Genomic DNA, 17,452 nt, shown 5'->3' with positions numbered 1-17,452 from the left:
TTAAGATGGCGTCAGATAGTTAAATTCGACTTCTACTCGTTGGTCACTTTGAAGTAATATCCATATTGTGGGGGTTTTATGCCGATATCAGTCATTTATTGTATTTTAAAGTTGAGCGGCAGCCACCATCTTGGCTTTCATGATGGCGTCGAACAACGATTTTCGACTTTCACTCAGAAATGAAAAAAATATAAATTAATTATTTTTCATGTATTTTCAAGCTTCACCGTGCCCACTCCCAGAATTATTTCTCGGCGTGTAATTACTGAAATATTTCTCATCGAGAAATATCTCGGTTATTAAAATTTATGCATTGAGAAATATCTACGACAGTGACATCTGGTGGTCGTAAACGGAACGAAATTTAAAACGGAGGTTTTACTAAACGAATTCTACGAATGATATTGAGTTTTCAGGAGTAAACAATTCACGATTTTATTATTAAAAATTTTATTTTCAAATAATGTATAATTCATTATTAAGTGAGACACCATGTCGCTGTTGCTTTACAACCTGAAAATAAAAAACATTCTTTAAAGCCTTTTTTTAAAATTTTCGAACGAATTAAGTAAACCCACCTTCACCACCCACGAGCAGCTTCGGTGTTGGTTCAATTAATCAGCATCACCTCCATGAATCCTTCAGGAGAGGCTGAATCCATTCCGGACAATCGACACCCCCACAAATACTCCACATTTCTGATGCCAGTCAGCCGAACTGATTTTTCGACCCGGTCATGGTGCTGCTACCGCTCCCAACGTTGCTGTTTTGTGCCATGTTTTCACTTTTGTAAGTTTTACAGGTTTCGAAACCTGGACTTCAACGTGGCATAACCTTCGAATTTGCTTCATGAATGGCTCCTCCGGATACAAACAGAGTTCAAATATCATGAACATCTTTTCGAATATCACCTGTAGATAATAAAACGGATTAATAATTTTCTGTTTAGAAAACAGCAAAAGGCAGGAATACTTACATCCGCAAACGATTTTTGCACGATTTGGTTAAAAAAAAACTACAACGAAAACGACTGCCATGCATGGCAAGAAGAAGAAAAAGAAATGACAGTTCGAAATATTTCGGTTCTAATTTTTATGCACTGGGACATTTCTCACTGAGAAATGTTTCAAGTGCATTAAAAATTAATAACCCGATACATATTTTTTATACACTGCGTCAATTACCCGCATATAAATAACGTGATGATTAAATAGAAATTATTTTTATATTTTATTCATTTCTGAGTGTTTATTTGTATAGCCCTTTCACCCAATACCCAATACCATCTTGGATTGATGATGGCGTCAGATAGCGAAATTCGACTTCTTCTAGTTGAGTCGTTCACTCAATACCCATAATGTGGTGATTTCATGCGGTTTTCAGTGATTTAAATCATTTTTAGGTTCAGGGGAAGTCGCCATACTGGATTTCAAGATGGCGTTTGATAGTAAATTTCGACTTCTACTCGTTTGGTCTTTTCACCCAATACCCATATTGTGGTAGTTTCATGCGATTTTCATTGATTAACAGCATTTTAAAGTTCAGTGGAAGCTACCATCTTGGATTCCAAGATGGCGTCAGAAAGAAAAAAAATCAACATCTTCTAGTTTAGCCTTTTCATTCAATACCCGTATAGTGGTGGTTTAATGCGACTTTTTGTCAGCATTAAAGCATTAAAAGTTGAGCGGATGCCGCCATCTTGGATTTCAAGATGGAGTCTGATAGCGAAATTCGACTTCTACTCTAGACTGGCCCATCTATATATATAAAAATGAATTTCTGTCTGTCTGTCTGTCTGTCTGTTCCCTATAGACTCGGAAACTACTGAACCGATTTGCGCGAAACTTGGCAGGTGGGGGTATTGGAGGCAGGGGAAGGTTCCTATTATGGTTTGAGACCCCTCCCTCTCTCAATAAGGGAGGGAGGGGCCTCCCAAACAAAAGACAATTTTTTGCATAACTCGAGCACCCATCAAGCAGATGGTATCAAAATGGGCATGGTGTGGTATTTGGGTACGAAGAATATTCCTATGAATTTTAGGTACCCCTCCCTCCTCTCAGTGGGGTGATAGGAAGGGGGGAGGGGGGCTACCTTACAATTTTTCATATAACTCGAAAACTAATCAAGATATTGGAACCAAATTTGGCACGGGAAGGTATTGCGATACGAAAAATATTTCAATGATTATTTATGACCCCTCCCCCATTTTTGTAGAAACGGGGAGGGGGCCTCTTTCATATTTCTTTACATATCTCAAAAACTAATAAAGCAAATGGAACCAAATTTGGCATGGGAGGGTATTTGGATACGAAAAATATTTCTATGATTATTTGAGACCCATCCCTCTTTCCAGTAGGGAGAAATAAAGGGGGGAGGGGCCTCTTTTATAATTTTTTACACAACTCAAAAACTAATTAAGCAAACGGAACCAAATTTGGCATGGGCGGGTATTTGGGAACGTGACATGTTCTAATGATTGTTTGAGAACCCTTCCTTCTTCCAGTGGGGAGAAAGGAAAGAGGGAGGGGAGTTTCATACAATTTTTATATCATAACTCAAAAACTACAACAGCAAATGCAACCAAATTTGGCATGGAACGATATTTGGGTACGAGAAATGCTTTTCTGAATATTTGGTACCCCTCACTCCTTCAAAGAGGTGGATGAAAAGGGGGAGGAAAGGTCTCCCTTACAATTTTCAGTATAACTGGAGAGTTGATCGAGCAAATTGAACCATATTTGGCATATGAGGGAACTTGGATTCGAGAAGAGGAGGCTTACATTTAACTTTTTTTTATAAAATCCGAGAAATGGACAAAACTTTACATGGAAAATCATTTTTGTATGATTCTATGATTATCTGACACACCATCCTCCTTTCAGTGAATACGTACATAGGAGGAGGGAGGTAAGCCAGTGTGTTAGCAAAAGTGTTAGCAAAAGTTCTCAATTTATGCTAACGAAGCCAACAAATGGAAACAAATATGGCATGGAAAGGTACTTGGTTACGAGATATCTTTCTACGATTGTTATAGATTCTTACGCTTTACAGTGTAGATAGGGGAAGAAAGGAGGAGGGTCCATATAAATTTTGTTGTAAAGCTTAAAAACTTATCAACCAATGGAACTATATTTGATATAAGAGGATTTTTGGGAACGAAAAAATTAGGTATGATTATTAAAAATCACGACCTCCGTTCAGCTGGGGTGAAGGTAAGGACAGACGAGGGGCTCTCTTATCAGTTTTTCAGCATAAATCCAGATTATATCAAGAAAAAACAACCATATTTTATAAGTTAGATTGTTTGCGTACGATTAATTTGAGACCGTCCAGACAGCTTCAAATTATCAGATCTTTAACACAAATTTATAGAGCAAGATTTAGAACCTTCGTTTAACTTATCTTTGTGTTGCAATTCGAAACTTCAGCTGCAGCTCTCATTTTATAGCGGTTACTTATAAATTATGTTATAATTAGAATTATAGTAATGCCAATAAAACAATAGAAATTTGAATAATTTTTGAAAATATCATTTGATTTTGAAAGGTGTAGCAAAGCACACCGGGTCAGCTAGTAACATATAAAATCTTTATATTCCACGCGGCACCCCCTAGGTTGGTGCATTTAGGTGGAAAAATGACTTTCTTAAAGTTTCAGGTCATTTGGAAGAAGCACAAGCTGGCGCAAAGGACTTGAAATTTGTATGGAGATTTTCGGCAAAATGTATGAAAAATCGACATACTTCCACTCTTTGTGTTCTAAAATATGTTTCCAGTATGCTAGAAAGCTCAGAATTTCAGGAATTGTAGTTCAAGTAATTACAAACAAGTTTGTAGAAGATTGTGACGCGATACGAGTTGACTGTGATGAGTTATCCGCAATTGAATGTGTGATTTTTTTCGCATTCCATCGATATATCGTGAAAGGTGTATTATTAGTACTAACTTGATCGCATTGTCACACAATGAGAATTACAGATAGAAAGTTTGTGTCTTCGGCAAAGTTGTAGCTTATTTTATAACATATATATTTGCGAAAAGTTTAAAGAATGGTTTGAAAAACTATAAACAGCTGCATTGTGCGACGACTCGATCAAGTTAGTGCGATTATTAGCCCATACACCGTTCACGATATATCAATGAAATGCGAAAAAAATCACACATTCAGTTGCGGATAACTCATCACACTCAACTCGTATCGCGTCACAATCTTTTACAAACTTGTTTGTAATTACTTGAACTACAATTCCTGAAATTCTGAGCTTTCTAGCATACTGTAAATATATTTTAGAACACAAAGAGTGAAAGTATGTCGATTTTTCATACATTTTGCCGAAAATCTCCATATTGCTGATCCACTCTTTTTTTCTATTTCTGAGATAGCTGATTTGGGCTCCCGTAGGGTACCACTGTAAAAAAAATTACAGTATTCAAGAAAAAAATGACCATTGTTCTACATAAGGATTATTTATCGACTGAAATTAAATCGGATGAACAAGCGGAAAACATTGAAAGATGATTTAATAAAAGTTGTCAAACAAACATGTATACCAAATATTTATAAAACAAAAAATTGTGTTTGCCTTGAGCTTGGTCAATCAGCGGTCAAAATCACGGAAAAATGAATAATAAAAAAACCTGTTTGCGATGGGTTCGATCAGCGGACAAATTCACGAAAAAAAATGAAAACCTGTAGTTGTTTAAATAAGTTTAGAGTTCGACGACACGGTAGCGATCATTCATTGAATGTTGGATATCGTGCTATGTTTTGCAGTCGGAGTTATCCGTATAAAGTTTAACTGAAAAGCGGTTAGCGTGTAGAAAACCGTCAGATTTTATACTGATTTGACAGATCGCACAAATTTCGCAGTTATGAGTGCGCAGTCCAATTTTTTGCGATGCGAATGGTATTATTTCCTATAATAGATTATTCACCGTACACAACTCCTTTTTTTAACTTCTCATATATGTACGATTTGTTACATTTTAACGACAACATAATTGAATTCGACCAGCATATAAAGTATCAAAGACGCATTTATCGCATCAAAAATCTTCGTCATGCCAAATTCGTTAATTTTCAGGCTATGGAAAAATGTGTTTTCAATAATGTAGATTGTTTTTTTGTTTTGTCTGGGATTTTAACGCTCGTAATTAATTCAATCTCAATGAATACTAAGAATAATAATATTTCATTCCGATGACTTCATGTTTTGTCCTCTCTTGCTAATTAAGAATTTGAATATTGATTCAAGAATTTACTTCTTAACTTTTCAATGAAATTAGTGAGTGAGAGTGATTTTTTTTAACTGTGTTTACTGCTCCGGCTAGCCTACCGCACGGAAGGCTACCGTCGCGCGATTAGAAATTTTCCCAGTAACCGCAATACAAATTTCAAATCCTTTGCGCCAGCTCGTGCTTCTTCCACAAGATCTGAAACTTTCAGAAAGTCATTTTTTCACCTAAATGCACCAATCTAGGGGGTGCCGCGTTGAAAAAAAATGTTGTAAAAATCATCCCATACAAAGTTGGGCCGGAATCTACTCGTTTAGCCCTTTCACCCGATACCCATTTTGTTGGGGTTTCATGCGATTTCAAGTCATTTACACCATTTTAAAGTTAAGCGAATGCCGCCATCTTGGATTTCAAGATGGCGTCCGACAACGAAATTTGATTTCAACTCATGATTGATTCCACGGGTCATTCACAACCAATCCCTTTTCATTCAAAAATTCAGTCCTCATTTACTGTACTAATGATTAACAACTCAGAAATGAGGAACTCATCCTTAGCGTGTAATTGGTTGACTTGCGAGAGAAACGTCAAATCGTAGCTTTTTTTGGGGTCATCATTAAACCGTAATGAAACTATGAATTGACTCACGCCATGTTGGTTGCAAAATCGAAGGACACAAAATGACGCCATGTTGATGGATTCACAATGCAAGCATTGGAAAATAATTTTTCAGGCCTTTTTTTCATCAATTCCATCATGATTGACCATCAGATTTGATGAGGCGCATTTATTTTAAGATACTATTTCATATACATTTTACCTAAAATCTTGACTGGCAGTAGAAAAGACGCTCATTATATGGTTAAAACATTGGTTTTTTAGCTATTAATTTTACCAGATCATATCTGAATAATGCAATCATCATTCATCAACCATTATGGTTGCTGGAAAAAATAAAATAAAAAACTCCGAGAACTCACAGAATCGAAAAAAACCAAAATTTCTAACATGTTTAATAATAGCTTTTTAAAAGCTTTGGTGATCAACATTGATGACCAACAATGATATGTCTTGGTGACGTTTCTAGGGTAGGGCCAAATAGCCTGATTTTGGCTTTATTAGAGTCCAGGTGATGTTATAGATTGCGCTTTAGCCTTTTATGAAGATTAATGCGATAGTCCAAACGAATTTTTGCTGACCATAATAAAGCTAAAATTGTTACTTGGGTATCGACGAGATCTGAGGAATTGGATAGCCTTCGTTAACCATTATACTGTTCAAATGTCTAGCATCAAGACAAACACGACAATTTCCATTCTTTTTCTTTACCGCGAACATTGCTTCTTCGATGACATCCAAGGCAATCATTCTGTCGATTTCTTTGTGAACCTCCGCAAGCACGTACTTGGACATCGGATAATTAGTGGTATGAATAAGGTTTAGCAATTGCTTCGGTAGCTTTTACTTAGCTCGAAATCAATCAAAGCAAAAGTCCAAAGCATTTGCTTAGTTTGGTATGAATAAACATTTGCTTAGCGGATGTGTACTAAAGTCTTAGAACATAGCTTTTGCTTCGAAAAATAGAGCTATCCAACCAGCAGAATCTGAAGTTTTCTAAAGTAAAATGAAAGAAGGCGATCAGAAAATTGAAAAGTACGGCTAAAGTAGCCTTGAAGTCGACGAAGCGGGTGGTGCGTGTAAGAACGACTGGATTTTTTTGTTAATGCGTGCTCGTATGTTGATGTTTAAAGAAAAATGAATACATATTCGAATATTGTCAAACAAAAAATGGCCTAACTTTAATATTTATCATAAGCTCTCCCACATGTATTCGGATCGGGATAATCCGATGTATAAAAAAAATTGGCAATAGGCGCACATTTTAATTTAGATTTTTTTTTAAATCTTTATAAAAAATTATATAAAAATGAGAGATCTGTATAATGTTTTAAATTATTACAATTTATTTCTTACTTTGAGCCAATTGGGACTTCTTCCACTATAGCCGGATTTTTTTAATATGAAATATTTACTAATTGATTTGTTTATTGTCATCTTAGACGAATGATTTTATACAACGACAGGAATATGAAAAAAGTTGGGTTATCACTTCGACTTTTCTTTATCCATGTTGAAAATACCCGTTTGAATTGTTTTGAAGTGAAATATTGCTAATTTGATAAGTTCATGACTTAATTAAAGATTTTTTTTATTGGAAAAGTCTGCTACCGAGCATGCTTAGAAAATAAAGCAATTGCTATGAGATTTGTCGAGCAATTGCTTCAGATTTGAGCTTTATTCATACAAAACTAGCTTGTTCTAAAAGTAAAAGCTCCTGACTGAGAAAACAGCTGTCAAGAAAAACTTTATTCATAACAACCGAAGCAATTGCTTTAAGCGACTGCTCGACTGCTCGATTCAGTTTAGCAAAAGCAATTACTAAGTTTTTTTCATACCACCCAATGTCTCTGCTTTTTCGGTGGTGCATTGCCATCGTTGATTCGATGTTCGTACAGTTGCGTTCTACCTATCCTGCCTTCACTTTTAGGAAACTGTTCTACGATGGAATCTAATTGCCTGCGTTGTTGACTCCAAATTTGTTCCAGAAATCCATTCCCATGATTACACAGTCTGGTATCGATGGAACCAGTAACACAGGAAGTAATTCGTTGCGGTCGTTGTAAGCGATGGGAAGACGAACGAAGTTTGAAATCATGTGACTCGTACCATCTGCTGTCTTTATTCCACCTTGCACCGTTCTTTTCCGTAATCCTAGATCGTCAACTATTCGTGTGTACTTGCCGCCTAGCAATGAGCAATTGGCTCCGCTGTCTAATACAGTGAGCGAAATAAGAATAGCACCACTATGTTTTTTGCTTGTTAAAATATGAATGATTGAAAATTACGAAAATTTTCTTCCACAGTTTGTTTTGAATTGCTTAATGGATAAATCAAGCATAAATTTACTTTTTTTGGACGTAGCAATTGGCGTTGAGGACCAAAAATGTGAAAAAAGGGTGCGAAATAAGAATAGAACCACTTGAGTTTTTTCAACAAAAACATGATTATTTTTAAAAATTTACTGTATAAAAGTGAATAATAATGCTTCTACGAATTATTTGAATAGATAACTGCATTTTTAGGAGTTTTCCAGAATTCCAAAGGTTTTCAAAGGTATTAAAAGGGAGTTTTAAGAGATGCTCCTCTAGCGTTAAGGAATTTGATATTTAAGCTGTAATTCTTTACCACACTACTTACTTTCTTCATTAAAATGACGTGAAATGATGAAACAAACATTCCCGATTAATTTTGAATCAGAAAAAAATAGGTTGGAAATCAAAAACTTTGATTTTGTACAGTAAACCACACTTTTTCCAGTTTCAAGTCGTAGATGGCAGCACTATCTTGCAGGTAAAACCAAATTTAGTCTCAATATTGATTTTGCAGGTTTATTTAGGCCCATATTCATCATTTTGAAGTATTTTCCCATCACAGTTTTGTGGAAGTTCACGCTGCAGAAAACTTTCCCGGATTTGCAAAAGAATCACCAGCACAAAAATGTAAAACTGCCAAAATTCCTGCTCATCTCAACTTCCGATTCAATTGCAAATCATACCAATAATACTGCTAGCCGTCTGGTCCATCAAGCTCCATCGCAAAGTATAACTTTTAACTGATGATCGGTCCAAAAAAATCACTTTTAGTGACCTTGATGCAATTCTATTTTTTTTGGATTTAGTGATCTTAAAATTTCCAAAGCGTTCACACGGTACATGTATTTATATCTTGATCAAAATCATCCAGCACTCCCTAATTAATCCCGGATATTCGAAAATGGGCATGAATTTGGTTTAATGGCAAGATAGTGCTGCCATCTATGACTTAAAATTAGAGAAATAGTGTTTGACTATTAAAAAAACATTAGTATTTTTGAATTACAACCTGCTTTTTGGATTCAAACTTAGTTTCAAATCTATGTTTCATCATTTTGCATCATACTTATGAATGTAAATGAATAAATCAAGCAGTTTGATGAAGTTTTATAGCTCAAATATCAAATTCCTTAATGCTAGAGGAGCATCTCTTAAAACCCCCTTTTAATACCTTTGGAGACCTTTGGAATTCTGGAAAACTCCTAAAAATGCAGTTATCTATTCAAATAATTCGTAGAAGCATTATTATTCACTTTTACTCAGTAAATTTTTAAAAATAAATATGTTTTTATTGAAAAACTCAAGTGGTTCTATTCTTATTTCGCACCATTTTTTCACATTTTTGGTCCTCAACGCCAATTGCTACGTCCAAAAAAAGTAAACTTATGCTGATTTATCCGTTAAGCAATTCAGAACAAACTGTGGAAGAAAATTTTCGTAATTTTCAATCATTCATATTTTAACAAGCAAAAAACATAGTGGTGCTATTCTTATTTCGCTCACTGTAGTGCTTCCATCCTTCTTTCTAATACTCTGATGATTGCATGTGACCTGTTGTCATGTCCGGGATTAATAATGATTGAATTCAAGTGTGTCAATATCAGGTTTTCTTTGAGAGTGTCGCTTGGGTTGGTTGAATCATCCCTCTCTACTGACGATTCCCCGCTTCGTAGTTTCCCGCGCTAGAACGACATGATGTGCAATTGCGCAGAGTGAATCCCTTTTTGCCGCAGCCATGACAGAAATAGAAAGTCTGCTTCTTTTCACAATCGACGAATCGGTGTCCTGTTTCTTCACAATTCCAACAAGTTGTCAGAGTTCTCCGCCTGTCCTGTGAGTACTGTTTGGGTTGCTGTACCTCTTGTGTTTGCCAGGGTTGTCTGTGCTGCTGAAATTGTTGTTGAGTAGTCAGGTACTGTTGATTTGGTTGGTGTAACAATGTCGCTTTCCGTTGAATCCGGGTTTTTCGGGTTTATAATAAAAACTCACTTTTAACTTTAAACCACTCTTTAATGTTCTTCAATGTTCTTAAATCTGCTCATCAGGGACATGTCGGTATAGCGCCGGTAAAGAAAATTCTTCGAGAATACTTCTGGTGGCCCAATATGAGCACTTCGGCAGAAGAATTCGTCAGAAATTGTGGGACGTGTCTTCTTCTTTCGCGCAAAAACCCTCCTATACCCCTTACTAGTAGAAGGCTACCTAATGGTCCTTGGGAAGTCTTACAAGTGGATTTTTTCACTGACCGGGACTTTGGAAAAGGAGAATTTCTCGTGCTTGTGGACACGTATTCACGTTACCTTTACGTCGTAGAAATGGGCAAAACGGATGCAGATAGCACTAATGCAGCTCTTATGAAAATTTTCGCAGAATGGGGTATCCCTCTTGGATAATGGACCTCCATTCCAGAGCGATAACTTTGTTTCAACATGGGAAGGAAAAGGTGTTAAAGTTTGGAAGTCTATTCCATTGAGCGCTCAGTCTAACGGCGCAGTTGAGCGCCAGAACAGTGGAATTAAAAATGCTCTCGCTGCTGCTAGACTCGACGGACAGGAGTGGAAGACTGCTTTACAAAAATATGTGCATGTGCATAACGAAATAAGACCCCTTTCACGTTTTGGCGTTACTCCTTTCGAATTGTTAGTCGGCTGGAAGTTCAGAGGAACCTTTCCTTGCTTATGGGAGCAGAAATCAGATACTTCATTAGATCGCCAAGCAGTTACAGAACAAGACAACTATTCAAAACTTCAAAGCAAGAAGTATGCTGACCACCGACGAGGGGCCAAATATTCTGATATCAACCCTGGAGATACTGTAGTTATCACTCAACAAAAGAAAAGGAAATCCGACCCTGTGTTTGGAACAGAGCGGTATACTGTTGTAACAACCCAAGCAACCAGAATTCCCTTAAAAAGGTTCCATAGAAGATTAATCAGCTCTCGTTTGTGTCTGAAGAGAATGCTAATCAGCCCAAAATTTAAGTTCTAAGTTCTAAGAGAATGTCAAGAAACTTCTACGCGCCGAAAAAAAATCCATTTGACAGATTGCTCTGACAACCACATGTCAGATTGCTAGGTTGCCGGTCTATCATGGTCTATCTCATTGATTTTAATTATATTGTTTTGATTACAAAAGCTGCTTACACGCCTAGAGAATTGAACCGCTGCTCTCTAGGTTGCAATGAAACTCACCAGCCTCTCGACCAATCCAGCAATAGCTAATTGCCACTGAAATAATTAGTATTTAAACTTAATGTCATTTGAGATGATTGAGTGGGTTGGTCAATAGAAGGTACCTTATTTCGTTCAAAGGACTTTCAGTACACAATATGAATCATAACAAAAATTTGCATCATCAAAAATTTATTCGAATATCTTATTTAACATTTATAAGAAAAATTCGAAAAAATCTTGAACTCCATTTGTAAATGTCAGTACAGATATAAACAAAACAAATACCATGACAAGAAATTGACAGACATTTTTGACATGTCGCTTAGACTTCCCATATAGGTTCTTTAAAACACCTTCAAGTATCTTAATGGTGCGCTTTAGAATGTTACGCGAACGTTATCGACCTTCTTGAAAAACATTTTTGACATAGCGCTTAGAATTTCCATATAGGTTCTTTAAAACACCTTCAAGTATCTTAATGGTGCGCTTTAGAATGTTACGCGAACGTTATCGACCTTCTTGAAAAACATTTTTGACATGTCGCTTAGATTTCCCATATAAGTTCTTTAAAACACCTTCAAGTATCTTAATGGTGCGTTTCGGAATGTTACGCGAACGTTATCGACCTTCTTGAAAGAAGTTCCATTAAAAGCGCTTAGAAGTTCCGTTATCGATAGTTTAACCTTTCAAAGGGCTATGGAAGTTCCTGAGTAACTTTTACGCGACAAGAGTCACCTGAAGTTCCCGTAATACATTTTGTCAGCCAAATGTGAACTTCGGAGTTCGGAGTTAAGTAAAAACGCGACTTTTGGTTGCTTGGGAAGGGAAAATGCAAAAATAGTAGTCAAAAGTATAGTAGAGGTGTACAGTAGACCGCTGCAAAAACTGACTTTTTACTCCCATGTGTTTTTTCGATTCCATTTTGCTCTCCAATCATCTCTGTTAAATATAAAATGATTTGGTTCATCCCTGAATTAGCGCAACGGGTTTTAAATTTGTATGGAAATTAGTATGGGGAAAGTTTTTTTTTCAGATTAAAATCGCTAGGGAAGCGATTTTGGGTTTTATGCAAAAAATAACTTCTTCAATTTTTACTAAGGTTACTGTATTCTTAAACTTCAATTTTTACTAAGGTTACTTTCAGCTAGATGCCACCAGAAAAAAGTTAAAGCAATCTGTAAAAAAAAATCATTCATAGTAGATCAACAGTCAAAACTGTCAGCAGCACTGGAAACCTGAACTTGCATGCAATATTTCTAGATGAATTCTTGAATACAAGCTAATGCGTGGCATACACAAAGGCGTTTTAAATCGGGTAACGCAGATAGAAAAAAACTGCAGCACTATGTAGAAAGCAAGGTGTGTATATATTTAGGAGGTGTATCGATAAATCGAATTCCCGATTCAGCCATTTTGGTTTGCGAACTGCGAACTTTCATGGAGTTTGTTTACCAACAAACCACTGAACAGCTGTGATCTAAGCAGCAGCAGCCGAGTCCGTTCGATTTTTCTTTCCGGGTCCCTCGAAATCACCGAAGTTGTAGTCACTCATGCCGCTGCCGGAGTCCTCCCGCGGGGTACAAGGTTCTCTGTGGTACAAGTTCGTTCGCCGGGTTATTTTTCACGCTAAAGAGTCCGTTGTTGTTAGGTACCGGGCGTAGGAGACATCCATCGGGTAGCAACCGTTCGCACCGCTTACCATCGGAAATTCTAACTTCATTTGTTTCTACATGTTTTCGCAGCCGAATTTGCCTGAATATTGAGGTAATGGCAGAATGTGCATTCCGGATCCCATCAGTCCCGCAGGACTGTAATTGCCAGGTGATGAGATTGAACAGTTTATGGACGAGGTTGCATTTCCTAGCTCGAGCAGTTTCATTTCAATGGAAGCCTTTGGAACTGCTGCCGATCGTTCCCATGTTGACTTTAAATGGTTGCTGCACGTTAGTTTTTCTTCTTCCGGAGACGGATTCGATCCTAAGTAAACACTTAAGCTGGGATTTGTTATGGTGGAGCTGGCTGCGATTGGAAACTGGAGTGGCAGTCAAAGCAGAGGTGCTAGTACAAATGCAAGGCACCCGTTACCCGCAGAGTATTCGTGTTAATTTTTTTCACACACCGCGCCGAGACACAAATCGACATGGATTTTGTTTACCAACAAAGCCCTAAGTTCCTGTGCCCCATTTTTCATCAGCTGTTCTGGTACAGGAAGACAATTTTCATCAAAGAAATTGCTGGTTACAACGTGAACAATGTGTTTTTGAAGTGGTCGACAGCAAAGTGTAGGATTTCAATTAGCTGCCTATCATCGCATGAAAATCTTCGTCGATTATCCTTATCGGGATAAAAGATCCACGGGCGATAGGTTGACAACGAATGCAAAACCAAACATTTTGAGTATGTTGAAGTTACGCTGTAAAGGTTGGTGCTGTGTTTTAATGATAGTATTGGATGCATCATATCATCTAATTCTCAATTAGGCCGGAACAAATTTCAAATCCTTCTTTTGTCACTCGGTGTTGGAACATCGCGAGGGGGGGGACAATAAAAAATAATGCGAAAAACAAAAAAATTGGAATAAATTGCACGGAAGCTTGTATGCAACAAAATTTCATAATATATTGTTGCACAAAACCCATAAATCAAGTAATTTTTTATCGAATAATTCAATGAAATCGAGAAAACAAAAGGTGAAATAACTCCCATCTTCTTAAATTTAATTTTTAGTCTTGTAAACTTTCAGATATTGGAATTTTTTATAGGAATTAACATAAATTACTTCAAACTTTATTTATTTCCCCCTTCGGGTTTTTGGAAATTTCGAAGGGGGGGGGGGGTGACAAAAGAAGAAATTGATATTTTTTCCAGCCTTACTTTTTCAAATGATTCTCTATTGAAATGCTTTCAGCTTTTTGACCATCAGCATGGAGTCCGAGGGCTCTCAAGCCAAATGGGAAATTAGTTACCAGATTAAAATATCGTTCAACGACCATTCCACCGACTATGTTCTGCTATGGACTATATCTCGAATTTCGATTTTCATCCGGGTGCGATGGTTACGGTGTCGGAAATGAAGGAAGAGGCTTGGAAGAAGCTTAGCTAAAGTGGGCTTTCCTTATCCGAGGAAAAAAAAATAAAAAGGGCGAGCAACAGGTTTGGCCAAATAACACGAAATGCAGATGAGATGAAAAAAGAAAAGGAGATTCAATGCTTGATTGCTTGGGAATAGAAAATAATTTGAAAAATAAAAATGTAGAAGATTTATTCTCGGATACCAACTTTTGTTATCTAGTCATTTTTTTTCGAGAGGTTTTAATTGTTTGCACGCTCTTATAAACAGATCCATTTTCAAAAGTATTTCGCCATTTTCCCTGTTCGAACATCTTCGTCATACCAAATATGCGACAATTCAAAGGTATGAAAGTCTGATACAAACACTTTCTGGTCCCGTTTGCCATAAGTAATATCCGTTAACAGGAGTATCTATTCCAAGCATCTCTTCAATGTCACATCGACGGACTTTCGATGAATCCTGCATTTTACTGACCAGGAGGTAACTGCAGCAACCAGCCAGCCCTGCATTTCGATTGCACTGCATTTTTCATTCGTTCGTCGGTCAAAAATATTTATTCCAAGGTGTTATTTTCGTTGACTGAAAGCTTCCGGAACATCTTGTCTGAATCTAGCCAGTCACGACGCTCCAGGATTTTTGTCTACAAATCAATCAAAGATATATTGAACGTTGTTTGCAAACTTTAGAAATTCGGAACCTACCTTGAATAAACACAAACACATACAGGATCTCAATGAAACATGATGTTTCCTCGAAGAGATTCCTTTTTTCTTAATTCTAAGCGTACATCTTTCGGGGATATGATGGCTAGCATCTTACAAATGCTAAAACCACCAACCCACCGAAAGTGTACTATGTATGCCGTGACCGGGATTCGATATCACTCACAGGATTTCTCCACTAAACAAAACCGCATTCTCAACTGGAAAGGAACTCGAAGCGAGGGCTCACGTAAATAAAAATTACAACAGGATTTTTACTGGAGAACAGAATTCAATCCACAAAACCAAAATGAAATTTTCTTTTGTTTATAAACAAACTCACTGAGCTCATCGCTCTCTAGAGGAGCTCCTCGCCTACTTACTAAGGGCTGTCCCAACGGTAGATGCAAAACACGGTTTTCGACCACGCTAAAACAGTCCGCCTGGCACCGGTGTCGTAAATTGCTGTTTTAGCACAGTTATCGATTTCAAAATTCCCAACAGTTATACGCCTTTGTTCCAAATTCATGCAAATTTGGAACAGGATTTCAAAATATACGACAGACCGATTTAGTTCACGGTGAGAAAATTGTAGCCAACAATGATTTCTTTCACACATGTTTGGGTAACATTGGGTGTGATAATAGTTTCTTTTTGAGATATTATTTGAATGTTTTTTTTTCGCTTCAACCTGCCTATACGTAACATAAATTGAGAATAGATGTTAATAAAAACCATATCAAGTATAAGCACATTATTCTCGATTTAATATAATTAAATAAAAAGCTTTTCATTTGGGCTCGACGAATTAGTGAATTCAGTCATCGTTCTAAAATTTGAAAAAAATAAACGAAAAGAAAATTTTAATACTTTTTAGATGAGGTAAAATAAATGTTTATTGTTTGTTCTATAATTTTTGTTTTATTTGAGATATTGAGAGATTTTTAGTTTCGTATAGATTGCTCGGAGTTTTCGTCAATAGCAGCATATTTTTCTGTATCCATACATAAATTTACAAAGTGAAACAAGTTTTTGATAAACAAAAATGTCGACAAATCAAAGGAAAATTTCCTTTGACTTTGGGATAAACATTTCTCATTTCCTATATCAATGTCAGCAATAACATGATAAAAAAATTGCTTTTTCATTTCATTTAAACAAAACCTTATTACATTGATTCAAAGCAATTTGATTGAATTAATTGAAGAATTGTTTCAATTGACCTTTTTTCCTCGTTGTGTAGTCATTTTTGCTTTAAAATTAATGTAGTCCTGGTAGAATAGTTGAAATCATTGTTCTGTCAAAAAGAATATTCGTAGAATTAATTTTAAGACAATTAACCGTTAAACTCAAAACTATCTCGGTACGCTAAGGTATCTCGAAAACAAGAACTGGTGAACTAAATTAATATTTGGAATCAGCACCCCAAAATGAACCAATTTTTAAAAGAAAAATGATTTTTTTTTGTTTCAATTAAGCTTTTTTTCTCGCTGCGTATAGTCATTTTGGCTTTTAAAGCTTCGTTCAATCATAGATAAAAATCGGTTTCAACTGCGGTTTTTGCCAACTGGTAGTTGTTCAATGAGCCAATGTTTTGGTCGAAACTAGTCAGGTCGTTGTCAATGAAGCAAGTTGAAACTAGTCAAAACGGTCAAAACCGATCCATCTCGACAGGGGGTTTCGTTACGGCCTGGAAGAAATCGATCGAAGTCAATTGGAAAAAGAAAGGTATTCAATCGTCAATTTATTTCGATCAAACTTCATTGAAAAGACTTTAAGTTAATGAAATCCTGGTAGAATAATTACGGTGTAAAACTCAAAACTTAGCAATTTTTCTATTGAAATGAGTTTTTTTCTTCTCAATTATTGAGTGTCTGCAATAAAAGTGTACCCGTTTTAAATTTGCTATCACACCGGTGGGGAGCGCATGTTTTAGCCGATTCCAAAATTTAAAATTTTGCTTAAACTGGTATACCTAAAACCAATATTTGGACCTGAACCGTTGCAGGTGCTCTAAACAAGTCAGAGAACCTAGTGTATCTATGAACCTTGGTAGAAAGTAAGATACAAACTTTTTGAGATTATTGGAGATACACGGTGATAGATGTGGTGAAACGATCCCGAAATTCGCAACCAAGTTGAAAAATAAGATTAAGTTACGCATGCGGTATACCTTTGCATACCGCGAGCGGTCAAATGACGGCAAACACTTTCCCCTAAAACTCTCTTGTTTCTCGACCGATTTCTACAAAGTTTATAATTTTGGAAAACTCGTAATGTGACTCAAATACGATTTTCAAACAAAATTTAGCTACAATTATTTTTCTCAAAGTTATTC

At 36.4% G+C, this 17,452-nt stretch overlaps 3 long non-coding RNA genes across 6 annotated transcripts; 1 reads left to right on the top strand and 2 right to left on the bottom strand.

Annotated features, from left to right (window-relative positions):
* Positions 1-404: 404 nt before the first annotated feature.
* On the bottom strand, positions 405-1,361 carry LOC129755853 (uncharacterized). Its single transcript, XR_008739338.1, has 3 exons — positions 977-1,361; positions 579-911; positions 405-513 (listed from the first exon to the last, which is right to left on the bottom strand). It is a non-coding gene; the product is annotated as an uncharacterized LOC129755853 (long non-coding RNA).
* Positions 1,362-12,664: 11,303 nt separating this feature from the next.
* LOC129739550 (uncharacterized) lies at positions 12,665-14,618 on the top strand. Of its 2 annotated transcripts, XR_008735895.1 has the most exons (3): positions 12,668-13,015; positions 13,083-13,761; positions 14,249-14,618. It is a non-coding gene; the product is annotated as an uncharacterized LOC129739550 (long non-coding RNA). The 2 variants fall into 2 exon arrangements; XR_008735894.1 differs by having other exon boundaries at positions 12,665-13,015; positions 13,083-14,618.
* Positions 14,586-15,704, bottom strand: LOC129739549 (uncharacterized). Of its 3 annotated transcripts, none has more exons than XR_008735892.1 (3): positions 15,498-15,704; positions 15,115-15,346; positions 14,586-15,053 (listed from the first exon to the last, which is right to left on the bottom strand). It is a non-coding gene; the product is annotated as an uncharacterized LOC129739549 (long non-coding RNA). The 3 variants fall into 3 exon arrangements; XR_008735893.1 differs by having other exon boundaries at positions 15,115-15,335; positions 15,498-15,703; XR_008735891.1 differs by lacking the exon at positions 15,498-15,704 and having other exon boundaries at positions 15,115-15,489.
* Between the last annotated feature and the right edge of the window lie 1,748 nt (positions 15,705-17,452).

Source organism: Uranotaenia lowii, chromosome 1 (assembly GCF_029784155.1).
Source record: "Uranotaenia lowii strain MFRU-FL chromosome 1, ASM2978415v1, whole genome shotgun sequence".
Lineage (NCBI taxonomy): Eukaryota > Metazoa > Arthropoda > Insecta > Diptera > Culicidae > Uranotaenia > Uranotaenia lowii.
The sequence above is the reverse complement of the archived record's forward strand: the minus strand, read 5'-3'. Positions and strand labels throughout refer to the sequence as shown.